Source organism: Drosophila suzukii, unplaced genomic scaffold (assembly GCF_043229965.1).
Source record: "Drosophila suzukii unplaced genomic scaffold, CBGP_Dsuzu_IsoJpt1.0 scf_18, whole genome shotgun sequence".
Taxonomy (NCBI): Eukaryota; Metazoa; Arthropoda; class Insecta; order Diptera; family Drosophilidae; genus Drosophila; species Drosophila suzukii.
Genome location: NW_027255905.1, coordinates 624,534 through 637,939, shown reverse-complemented (window position 1 = coordinate 637,939; position 13,406 = coordinate 624,534). Strand labels below are relative to the sequence as shown.

The 13,406-nt window shown below is 33.7% G+C and overlaps 1 protein-coding gene across 6 annotated transcripts in view; it reads left to right on the top strand.

Annotated features, from left to right (window-relative positions):
• LOC118879556 (high mobility group nucleosome-binding domain-containing protein 5-like) overlaps window positions 1–11,717 on the top strand; it is a 53,645-nt gene extending 41,928 nt beyond the window's left edge. The window contains exons 1-3 of one of the 6 annotated variants that reach the window (XR_011605591.1): window positions 9,810–9,940; window positions 11,093–11,216; window positions 11,325–11,694. The gene's annotated coding sequence lies outside the window, so the exon portion shown is untranslated. The other 5 variants (XR_011605594.1, XR_011605593.1, XR_011605592.1 and 2 more) reach the window with 5 other exon arrangements.
• The last annotated feature ends 1,689 nt before the right edge of the window (window positions 11,718–13,406 follow it).

Sequence of the window (13,406 nt, the reverse complement as noted above, 5' to 3'; positions counted from 1 at the left end):
CCGCGTGGTTTTTTCTTATTTCACCATACTGCCCTTCAGTTCTGCAGTAGGGACGCGGTGACATGGCTCAAGGCAAAAATCTTTTTTGTTGATTTTTGTTTGCCTAAAACGATTTGCCGCTGTTGACGTCAGCAGAAAAGTCATCGTAGCGTGGAAGACCGCCTACGAAAACGGGCATGCAACTAAGAGAGGCAGATATTCGCAGGTTCCCTCTCTTTCTTTGTCTTATAATCTGCATGCACTCGGCGCTCTCAGAGACAAATTTCGGCCGATCCGTTATTTCTTTTGCGTCTCTCCATTATGTTCCCCTAGCGACTAACATTTCGGCGGAAAAATTTTCGTGGAGCAGCGACATGTTAATGCCCGAATATTTTAGAAATAAAAACAACTAATATTGTTTTACAATAGTAAATTATTTATTTACTTATTTGTTTTTATTAACTTAATATAATATAATATTTATAATAATAATAATATTTATTTATTTACTTAATATACATTTATATTAGAATATAATTTTTTAGTTTAGTTATAGAAATTTAGTCCGCTAAAATTGATTCAAATATTTAAAACATTTTAGTATTAACATTTTTAAAAAATTCATATTGTATTTTCTACTCAAGAAGTAAAAATAACATAGTCGGATATATTTCGCTTTAGAAAGGGTATAGGTGCACGCGCCAACAGCGAAGAGAAAACAAATAAAAAAAAAACAAGGAAGAACGCTATAGTCGAGTACCTCGACTATCAGATACCCGTTACTCAAAGGGAAATGGAGATATGCAAGCAGCAAAGCGAAATTAAAATGCGCCACCTACCGGCGGTAGACAGATTTAAGCGTTATGGGCGTTAGAGTGGGCGTGGCAAAATTATTTTGGATCAATCGATAGGTATTGACGACACCAATACATTTCAGTTAAAATTTTTTATCTAGCATGCAAATTGTGGGCGTCACAGGTTTTCGCGGTTTGTGGGCGTTTAAGTGGGCGTGGCAAACTTTTTTTAGGTCAATCGATAGGTAATGACGAGACCAATACATTTCAGTTAAAGTTTTTCATCCAGCATAAAAATTGTGGGCTTCACAGGTTTTCGCGGTTTGTGGGCGTTAAAGTGGGCGTGGCAAACTTTTTTTAAAGTCAATCGATAGGTATTGATGAGAGCACTACATTTCAGTTAAAATTTTTATTCTAGCATCAAAACTGTAGGAGCCACAGTTTTGGGCGGTTTGTGGGCGTTAGAGTGGGCGTGGCACTCTACTGAAACAAACTTGCGCTGTGCAGGAATCTCAGGAATCTGCGTGCCTAATCCCAGTATTGTAACTCTCATAGTTTCCGAGATCTCAGCGTTCATACGGACAGACGGACAGACGGACATGGCTAGATCGACTCGGCTAGTGATCCTGATCAAGAATATGCATACTTTATGGGGTCGGAAACGCTTCCTTCTGCCTGTTACATACTTTCCGACGAATCTAGTATACCCTTTTACTCTACGAGTAACGGGTATAATAAGCATAAAAATAAAATACTGTAAATATCTAACCATGTAGAAAATAAGGTAGATTCAAATAGACAATAGAAAACAAAATGAAATTATACTAAACCAGACGAGCTGAAGGCCTATAGCTGCTATAGCTCACGACCACTGTTAGCATTTAGTTTACAATTACTTGTTAGCAATATATAATGCGAAATAAATAAATAAAATAATATTTTAGCGTCTGAATAAGTCCGTTGTGACCAAAAAATAAGTCTGCTACTTTTAACTAAAGACAAAGCTATATGAATGCATTCAGAAATTAAATTCAAAGGGCCTTCGAAAAAAATACCGCGGGAGAAGATAAAATTAAAAACCTTTACAAGCTTTCCCAAAATATTTCGAAGTCGTATTAAATATATTCGGTTTTACACCAGAACTCACTGTGATGGCCGACAATTTTAACCTATTTAGAAAGTTGATTTTGAAAGCTTTCACAATTAAAGTTATGTAAATTAAAAGTATATAGAGTTTTATTGTATTTGTTAACGTATGATTTTCATCTCTAAATAACACTTCATCCCTTCCAGTTACAATCATGTGTAGGATCAGTATACATTTTGACCTCGGTTCCATCGTACAGGTATCCCAAGAGATGGTTGACATTTCTTTCTTTGGGGTTTCGTAATTTTTTTAAATTTATGATAAAGTTCTTATTGAAAAATACCAATTTGATATTATTGTTGAACGTTGATGCACTAAGAGCAATACAAACAAGTGGCCCAAACGACACCAAGCACGTGCTTGTTTTGGGCAAATACGGGTCGCGAGGAAGGTATATAGAACAAATAAAGACAGGACAAAACATAGATCATCAAGACTAGAGCAAATGAGCTAAGATTTTAGTTTTTAATGTAGGGATAGAAGTTGAGGAACAAATTATTTGATGTATGTTGTTATAATTATTAGAAAGAACGCAAAAGGGCTCGTGCTGACTAAAATTAGATGCACATCGTGGCAAGTTGATAGGGTAGTAGTTTCGCATTAGTCTAACAGGAACATTGAAAATTAGGCGGCTTATCAAATCTACAGAATCAATATCGTCTCTTTTCAATATCCAAGCAATTATATAAATTTGTCCAGTTATATTGTGAATTCAAATTGTTGAGTTTACTAAAGTCACATTTACGAAACCATCTACTTTTAGTTGGAGAAAGTAAAGGAGAGAGGGTATCAACGCAGGGAAGAAAAATTGTAAGTTCTAATGTGGGATGATACCGGTCTTCTGGCACAACTAGTGGGTCAATTCTAGATACCGTGACTTCAGACGGATCTAAAACAAATACAAGATCTAATTGTCTGTTTAGTGAATTACGTATAAAGCTAACTTGCTGTTATGATAATTCTAACAGACCGTCAACGAAGTCATGGTCAGATAATGGGGTAGAGACAAGTCGGTAGAAGGGGACCAAGAAATGTCAGGGAGATTAAAATCACCCAAAACAATCAAAAGATCCCTTTCCGAAAGATGAGATAGAACCGTTTTTATTGCAGACAAATGTTGCTCATAAATTGTTAAGTCGGATTCAGGTGGAATATAAGAACAAGTTACATAAATAGAAAAAGATTTCAAAGAAACTTTAACACCAACGAATTCTATGTCATTGGGATTAAGAAAGTATATTCTCTCCGATGATAAAGTAGAGGTAACGGCAACCAGCACCCCACCCCCCTACGAGGAGAGCGATCAGTTCTATACGTATTAAAATTTTTGGATAGAACTTCGGAGTCTGATATCTCCGGTTTCAGCCAAGTCTCAGTAAAGGCCAGAATGTCTTCAGAAAAGGCAGAGGAGTCAGCATAAAGCTTAGGTAGCTTCATATTGAGTCCCCTAACATTTTGATAGGCCAAAAATAAACTGCTCAGTTTTTTGGCGCAGGTACAGTCGTGGAAGGCCTATTATTAGTTCTCCGTCTGTTTGGAACAAATTCTTTAATGACCAATTCATCATTAAGCCAAAAACTTTTAGAATTTAGTACATTAAATACTTCCGGAGGAGCAGATATTTTAAATGAAGATATCATACGAACATATTGAAATTTAAACTCCTCCACTGTGATGTTTTGAGATGGGAATTCCTGTTGTATAAATTCCAAAACATCTGCAGATGTGGTTTCAGGTGTTAAGCGAGACACAACTAATTGCTTCCTATATGGAACAACCGAGAGGCTCTTTCTTCCACCATTAGCAATCTGAACATCGTTCGTCTGATTATCAAGACTAGGGACTCCTATAGAGCTAACTTCACCAGTAGGCACAGAAAGCTGCATAGGGTTTGACCCCTTAGGCTGACTAGCAGAAACAGGGACTCCTCCAGAGCTTTTGGTACCTATGGGTACTGCTGTCAGAGAAACTTTAGGTCCCTCAGACCCAGTAGATGCCGACATAGCTGCCGTTACCGATCGGGTAAAAATATTTGGAGCTAAGTTAGGATTTGGAACTGATGCCTTTACGGGAGCAGATTTTGAAGGAGCGATCTTTTTGCGTTTAGGTGACCCTACTGACATTTTTGTTTTATCAAGGTCCGCCTTAAACTCTTTAAAATCAGGAACTACGCCCATAAGCTTATCAAAAAGTTTCATAAAACGATCATTGGTCAGCGCAACATAGCCATCCAAATCACGGTCTATTTCAACGCAAGAGGCACAAGTCCACGAGAAACCAACACGCAGATCAATAAAATCTTTTACTCTGCCAACAAGTCCAGTACATTTTGGATGAATGTATTGCAGAGACGACAGTAAATAAAAACATCATTAGGTGACGATCCAAACTGACAATCTTTCTTGGAACAAAAAAGAGCCATTTTTAAGAATTTAAATTTAAGAAAAAAAGTTGTTTATAAAACCAAAGAATCAAAAGAATTATAAATACCTCACTTAATTTGACACTGGGATCAAACAATAAAAATGTAGACACACAAAAACACAAAAGTATAAGAGCGCGAAGAGACTGCGAAAGCGAGAGAGCGCGACAGAGTGGCTGTCGACTGAGCGTGGCTTGCGAAACACAAACAAAATAAACACGACAACAGTTGCGACGACAAGAAACGGGAGAGAGATTACAGATTATGGGAAACAACAACAAAAGCTATTGAAACAAATGCACCACAGCGTACAGAAGTTACAATAACAAAATGCACAGGTTAAAAACAGAGTTAGGTTTTGTTAAAATTGCTACATTAAAATAGGCAATTAAACATAAACAGACGATTTAAAACACAAGCACGGCAGGTTATGTTGGACTAAGACACAAAGCAAGGCACCAGTAACACAGATATTAATAACAAATTGACAAAAATCACAGAGCACAATATAAACACAACCGGTCACAAGCGACGCTAAATCGAAAAATGAAATGAAAAATTTTGTATAGTATCTGTAAAGTACTTGGTTTTATATGGTAACTAACTGTTAACAAGTGTTATGAGTTGTTATAGTTTCTGGTGAAGAATTATCAAAGCATACAAACCAACTTACCGTGAACTATAATAACCTGACCATCATTAAAGTCACATGCCCAAGACCTAAGGAGCAGGCCGTCTGATAGGATCATACATCTCAAGACCATTGATAAGGGATGATGTTCCGACCATGCACCAACTCGCAAGTAGCCGACGTACCTCATTGAACAAAATACTTTCCCTTCATCCGTACTGTAGTTTTAATTGCAGTCAGAAAGAAATTGTGTAGGATCATTTAATTTTATTTTATTTATTTTATTATTGTAAACATATTTCATTTAATTCATAATTAAATATATATTATATATATTTTTATATAATTCATTTTCTGACTCCTCCTTCTGTAAGAAATTTATGGGTTGTTAACCTTCGTTCCAAACGCATATTTTCGCTTAGTTCCCATAGATAGATGTAAAATTGTTCTCACAATTTAATATTTCTCAGATGTTGAATTATTATTAAAGCATTCATTTGTTCAATCATCAATTTTATATTATTTTGTTTATTTTATTATTGTAAACATATTTCATTTAATTCATAACTAAATATATATTACATATATTTTAAATATTTAATTTTCTGACTCCTCCCTCTGTAAGATATATGGGTTGTTGACCTTTATTCGCTTTCTTCCCATAGATAGATGTAAAATAATTCTTACAATTTAATGTTTCTCTGATGTTGGATTATTCTTAAACCATTCATTTGTTCAGCCAGAAACAAATTTTATAGGATCATTTAATATTATTTTATTATTGTAAACATATTTCATTTAATTCATAACTAAATATATATTACATATATTTTAAATATTTAATTTTCTGACTCCTCCCTCTGTAAGAAATATATGGGTTGTTAACCTTCATTCCAAACGTATATTTTCGCTTGCTTCCCATAGATAGATGTAAAATAATTCTTACAATTTAATGTTTCTCAGATGTTGGATTATTCTTAAACCATTTATTTGTTCAGTCAGAAACAAATTTTATAGGATCATTTAATATTATTTTATTATTGTAAACATATTTCATTTAATTCATAACTAAATATATATTACATATATTTTAAATATTTAATTTTCTGGCTCCTCCCTCTGTAAGAAATAAATGGGTTGTTAACCTTCGCTCCAACCGCATATTTTCGCTTGGTTCCCATAGATAGATGTAAAATAATTCTTACAATTAAATGTTTCTCAGATGTTGGAGTATTCTTAAACCATTCATTTGTTCAGTCAGAAACAAATGTTATAAGATCATTTAATATTATTTTATTATTGTAAACATATTTCATTTAATTCATAATTAAATATATATTATATATATTTTTATATAATTAATTTTCTGACTCCTCCCTCTGTAACAAAAAATATATGGGTTGTTAACCATCGGTCCAAACGCATATTTTCGGTTGGTTCCCATAGATAGATGTAAAATAGTTCTAACAATGTAATCTTTCTCAGATGTTGAATTATTTTTAAAGCATTCATTTGTTCCATCCCATAATAATATTGTAATATATTTCGAAAGCCTCATTAGTTAACATAGGAGCGTCTTTCAATTTAATTTCTGATTCAAGTTTATGATAGAGGTGTTGGGACCTGGTAATATCGGTTCTTGTTGTCAACTATTTTTAAGTTCTAGTTTTCTAATTCTATTCTATTTGTATACTATTTGTATGAGTAAGGCATCATTGTCTAAGATTCTGAATAAGTTTAATAAGCTCTTTAATTACAATACTGATTAGCTGGTTACTATATATTTAGTAGATGTATACAAGTTGTTTAGTATCTGGTTTCTATATGTTTAATAGATGTATACAAGTTGTTTATTAGATGTATACAAGTTGTTTACTAGTTGTTTAGTATCTGGCTACTATATATTTAGTGGATGTATGCAACTTGTTTAGTATCTGGTTACTATATATTTAGTAGATGTATACAAGTTGTTCAGTATCTGGTTTCTATATGTTTAATAGATGTATACAAGTTGTTAACTAGATGTATACAAGTTGTTTACTAGCTGTTTAGCATCTGGTTACTATATATTTAGTAGATGTATACAAGTTGTTTAGTATCTTGTTACAATATATTTAGTAGATGTATGCAAGTTGTTTAGTATCTGGTTTCTATATGTTTAGTAGATGTATACAAGTTGTTTACTAGGTGTATACAAGTTGTTTACTAGCTGTTTAGTATCTGGTTTATATATCTTTAATATCTGTTTACTAGCTGTTTAGTATCTGGTTTATATATCTTTAATATCTGTTTACTTGATGTTTACTATTTATTATTAGCTGGTTACTAGTTGTTATTAACGTCTACGAGCTTTTATAGTCTTTTGTTAAGAATGATCAAAAAATCTTGATCACAAGACGACTTTCAATTTGAAGTAAAAACTAACACTCTGATTTTCAATGTGTTTGCTTAGAGGAACATGTCCGATTATGTTGGGGGAAGATGTATCCTGTGATTGTAAAACTAATTAAGAAATAAATTGTTCACAAGTTGTCTAAAAGCTGTGTAGAAGCTGTTTTGATAAACAATTTTTATTCATAATGACAGATATTAAGAATATATAATAATATCATCCACTTTAACTAGTATATTGTAAAAATAAAACATTTCCATTTTTCATGTTCTTTCATCTTATGTAGGTATAATAAATGTAATCTTAACTACGATAGCTAGCCTTAGATCCCATAACGATAGTTATTAGCTACAATAAAATGTCTAGAAAGAACAAAATATATGAATGTCAAAAAACGATTTAAAACTAACTATAATTGGGAATGTAATTGAAATCGCTCCGGCGTAATTCAGTAAAAATCAAAAAACACTGTGACTATCCCATTTTCTATCACCATAACAAATGAGTATACTCACACCTAAATGACCAATTGTATCCTTTGTCCAAAATGTCTGTGACTTTCACTTATAAATTTGTCACCGATAATTTAAATCCCATTAAGCAAACCACCCATTGCTAACCGTGCCATAACCCCAGAGTCAAGTTGGTTACCTACAATAAACACAGGTGGTGGTGTAAAGGATTGCTAAAATGCCTCGACGCAGGGCAAAGGTCAAGGTAATGGAAAAAATTCATGGAATATTATCCCTTCAAAAAGAGGTCATAAAAAATATAATAAGGAAAGTATTTTTTATTTGCGAATCATTTATAACTGTTACCAACAACACAAATAGAAGTAATTGAAATCGCTCCGCCGTAATACAGTAAAAAAAAAAAAAACCATATCCTTTGTCCAAAATATCTGTGACTTTCACTTATAAATTTGTCACCGATAATTTAAATCCCATTAAGCAAACCACCCATTGCTAACCGTGAAAGTATTTTTTATTTGCGAATCATTTATAACTGTTACGAACAACACAAATAGTTATGTTACAAGGAATTCCGAAAATGCCTCGACGAAGGCGCGTTGGGACCTGGTAATATCTGTTTTTTGTACTTTTTATATATTTATATTATTTATTATTTTTTATTTTTATAATTATTTTTTTTTTTTTTTTTTCTAATTGCTTAATATCCCTTAGAATGAAAATCGGCGGAATGTGCCGGAAGAGTGGCTCCTCCGCCTCTCTCTCAGCCGCCTGCTGTCTCCGCTCCTCGGTCGGGAATAAGGCCATACCTGGGCAGACGCTCCTCCGCCTGGTGACGGGAAAGCTCGGGAACAATGGGTTCCGAAACAGGCCTTGGTACACTGCGGTATACCAGTCCGCCTCTTCCTTCATCCTCTCGTGGGTCGCCATCCATGCTTCATACACTGGTAGAAAAAACGCGTAGTGAAATCAAATATATTTTTATTTGATTTTTTTACTTCCCTGCATAGTCATACTAAATATAAAAACCTTTCATTTAAATAAAAAACATATTTAAGCCTTATGTCAAATATGTAAACATTCAAATCAAAGTGATTTTTATTTAAAAACAAGTTAGTCACATTTAAACTCAATGTTGCCATCTTGGTTTTAACTATTATAAAAAGTAGTTAAATTCATAGTATATTTGATGGTTTTTTATATTTCAAGTAAATACTTTTTCAATTTGTTCGGAATATTTACTCTTTTATTTTGAATATAGAACGTTTTCAAAATTTGTATTTGACCAAATAATTGTAAATTATAAATCAAATTACATATCTATGTATATGTATTAAGTTTGTGACCCATATACACAACATAATTTAAATTATTAGTAATTTGCAAAAGAAAAACAGCTTTAATATTTAAAGAAAATGGTTTTAGTTACGGCTGCCCAACCACCGGCAGCCTCTTTCTATTTCCATGACAAATATCATAAGATTTGGCTTTGTAATTTACTATTAAAATTACAAAAACATGCTTAGCCGAAGAAAAAATGTGCGTGCATTGTAAACGCTGGGCCGTAACGAAAAACTAAAACTAACGGCACAATGTGCATACTTACATACATTCAGACAAATTAGAGACAAATATGAACAAGCAAAACGGCAAACGCAAGCGCGTCTTCTTCTTCCATTCGCATTTGTACATTGGCGGTCAAGAAAATATGTATGTGCATAAGAACATAAATATTTCTTGTGTACCGATGTTTTGACAATAAGATATGTTCTTATAATATATAAATATAATAAAATAAAATAAATGATACTAAATTGACATATACAAGTTATTAAACTTAAGGACTTATTTGTACATATTTTCTTATTTTCTTCCCCATTACTTTGACCTCTATGTAAATTAACGGCACGCGACAGATTTTGTGCGTCCTATTTGCAGACATGCATATGTATGTGTGTATATACGAAATAGTTTGACACTCCGCTTTGTAGCGAATCCCGCGATTACTTCGAAGCAAGCGGTTCTCGTGATCGGATGTAAAAGTGATTAATAGAGCTCGATAGACAAGTGTTCATTTAAGTGTAATAAAAAAGTACAGAAAAAAGGTGAGTCAAATAAAAATACAATAATTACTTAATATTAAGGCATGTGCAAGTTATATGACACATTATTTAGGGGCTCTTACCCAATTTATAAACAACTTTGAGCCGAGAGCTAATTTCCAAAGAACTCTGACAGACCCGAGATAAATCCGTGGTCAGCTATTTCTGCCAAGCAGGCCTCCAAATCATTCCCACCCAGATCAATTTCACGCAGTCCGAATCAAACGGATGCTGTAAACATCCAAACCGATATTGTAAAGAATCGGAGACCCAAGCGAGTCCCGAGTCCGCTAACGTAAACAAAAAGATCCCAAAAGCGGTCCCTAAACTCCGCTAATGTAAACACCAATTTCCGGCCAAGATTGGACTTCGAATTTAATTGGCAAATTGCATCATCCTATTTTCCGACTCTCTTGAGTCATTCTCTTTATCAATTTTTGGGGATAAAATCTCTTAAGCCGAGGTTTGATTATTGATCATTGAACTAGAGAGCAGGCAGTCCGTTTTGGAGATCCGAATCGAGCAGAACAAATATTCGAGAATAGATACAAGAGCAGTGAATTAAATAAGTTCGACCTATTGTAAAATTGTAATAGTGAATAAGTGATTGTTAAAAATAAAAATAAATTTTTTTAATCAATTCACTAGTGAGAAACTTAATTTGCATGTCCACGTTTTTTTTGTCGCATTTTTCCTTTTTGAGTTTCTTCTTTGTTGTGCGCATTATTATTTTGTGAAAATTTAGATAATACATTTAACGAAATAAACAAAGCTATATACGATTGGGTAATAAACATGAAGTGGATAAAAAATACGCGAAAGAAATGAAGAATATGAAAGGAAAGTAAGTGAAAACGCGCGCAAACTAGATAAAAGGAGTAGAATGCACAAGAAGGAAAACAATAAAAAGACGCAAAAAAGACGCTTTGCTGCCGTTGCATTCGGTTCTGTGGCGTCGCAGGCGTTTCATCTATTTCTTTATAATATTTTTTGGTTCTTTCACTTGATTTTTCTTTAAATGTAACTAATTTTGAAATTAAAAAAAAAATAAAAAACGAAATAAATTTAAACAATATTTTTGTCTTATTTAAATCCCTTTATATAAAAACACCTACTCGATACTTATTAAAAAACTAATTAACTTTTTCTTTATAGCAATTATAGCAATTTTATATATGGGACCCATTTAAGGAAAAGGTTTTTTGCTTTTACGAAGAGCAAATGCAAAACAAAGCGCGACTTAAACTATTAAAGACAGTTCAGAAAACTGTATCACTTGGTAATGTATAATTTTTTTAAATTTATAAATTTTATCTTTTTATGATAAGCTTGACTTTTTCTAAATTATGCCATTACCAAAAATCTAATAACATATTCTTATTCACAGATTACAAGGACTACATTTACACCGTATTGCTCACATCTGTCATCTTAAATAATTCGTGGACCGTCATTAAAGGAACCAACAAGCGAAAGAAATTATCACTACTATGACTCGCAGGAAATTTTTGTACGCACATGCAGGCGTACGAATGTGGCAAAACAAAAAAATGTGTGATTATAAAAAATATGTATAATAATGTATAATATGTATATGTATATATGTATCATATAAATTCTAAGAGTTACGTTAATGTATTTAAATGTGTTTAAAACAAAAGTAATGATGACGTGTTAGCATTGTAAAACTAGAGTTTAAGCAGAACAATTGTTTGGATTATAAGTTTACGTTTATTTTCAATAAAACCACATACTTATTTGGGTCTTTATTAAATATAAATCACGCTTGTTTTAAACTACAGATTGGTTTAAATTGAATATGCACCATAATAGTATGGTTTAAATAATACATTTAAATCAAACATAAAGTACAGTTCTTTTAACGGGGATTATATTTAATTTAAATAAAATTTGTATTTGTATTAAAGTTCATCCCAGTCTGATTTAAATATGAGAACTATTTAATCCAACTAAAACAAGGCAGAACGCTATAGTCGAGTACCTCGACTATCAGATACCCGTTACTCAAAGGGAAATGGAGATATGCAAGCAGCAAAGCGAAATTAAAATGCGCCACCTACCGGCGGTAGACAGATTTAAGCGTTATGGGCGTTAGAGTGGGAGTGGCAGAATTATTTTTGGATCAATCGATAGGTATTGACGACACCAATACATTTCAGTTAAAATTATTTATCTAGCATGCAAATTGTGGGCGTCACAGGTTTTCGCGGCTTGTGGGCGTTTAAGTGGGCGTGGAAAACTTTTTTTTAGGTCAATCGATAGGTTTTGATGAGAAAAATACATTTCAGTTAAGATTTTCTATCTAGCATAAAAACTGTAGGAGTTACAGAGTTGGGCGGTTTGTGGGCGTTAGAGTGGGCGTGGCAGTCTACTGAAACAAACTTGCGCTGCGTAAGAAGCTCAGGAATCTGCACGCCAAATCTCAATAGCCTAGCTCTCATAGTTTCCGAGATCTCAGCGTTCATCCGGACGGACAGACAGACGGACAGACGGACAGACGGACAGACGGTCAGACGGACAGACGGACAGACGGACAGACGGACATGGCTAGATCGACTCGGCTAGTGATCCTGATCAAGAATATATATACTTTATGGGGTCGGAAACGCTTCCTTCTGCCTGTTACATACTTTCCGACGAATCTAGTATACCCTTTTACTCTACGAGTAACGGGTATAAATATGCTGAGTTTGAGGGCGGGCTATAATTATTTTAACTATAAAAACCATTCAAATGAAATATTCTATTTACTGGAACTAAATATGAAAATATTTAAAATAAATATAAAAATATAATACTTTTTACTATGGAACATATTTAATTTAATTATTTTTTACTATTTTATCATATTTGATCGAAATTAAAAAATCGTTGGATTTAATTATTCAAAAAATAATTAACTATTTAACGTTTTCGTTTTTACGATTTTCATGTTAGGATCTAAACCGCTGGGAAAAATAGTTGAAACGTTGGCGAAATAGTGACATTTACGATGTTTTTTCTACCAGTGTTGTTTAGCATGTTTTGCTCCTGGCGATCTACCAGCGCGAGCAACCTATCCTCGTTTACCGGACGATTCGATAGAACCCTCCGGAGCTGAAACACAGTGGTCCTCAGCGCGTCTATTAGTGGGAGTTCCTCCCAATACTGATGCTCTGCTTCTTCCTGCAGCGCTTTCGCCTGTTGGCGTGCCCATTCTTCTGTCGGGTAGGGCTCTCCTTTCGCGGCCCACTCGCGCCTTTGCTCGCTCAGGAGAGCGCGCATTTCAGTGATGTCGCTAGGAATTTCGGTCATCCTTCTGCTGTGATGTCTTCTGGTGTTCTGCCTGGGTTATCAAGCTCTTTAAATACTGTTAGTGCTGGCAAGAAATTTATGACTAACCCTTGTATTAGTTTTGAGAGTGTTATTCCACTTAAATTTGAAATTTTGTTTTTCCAATCTTCCAAGG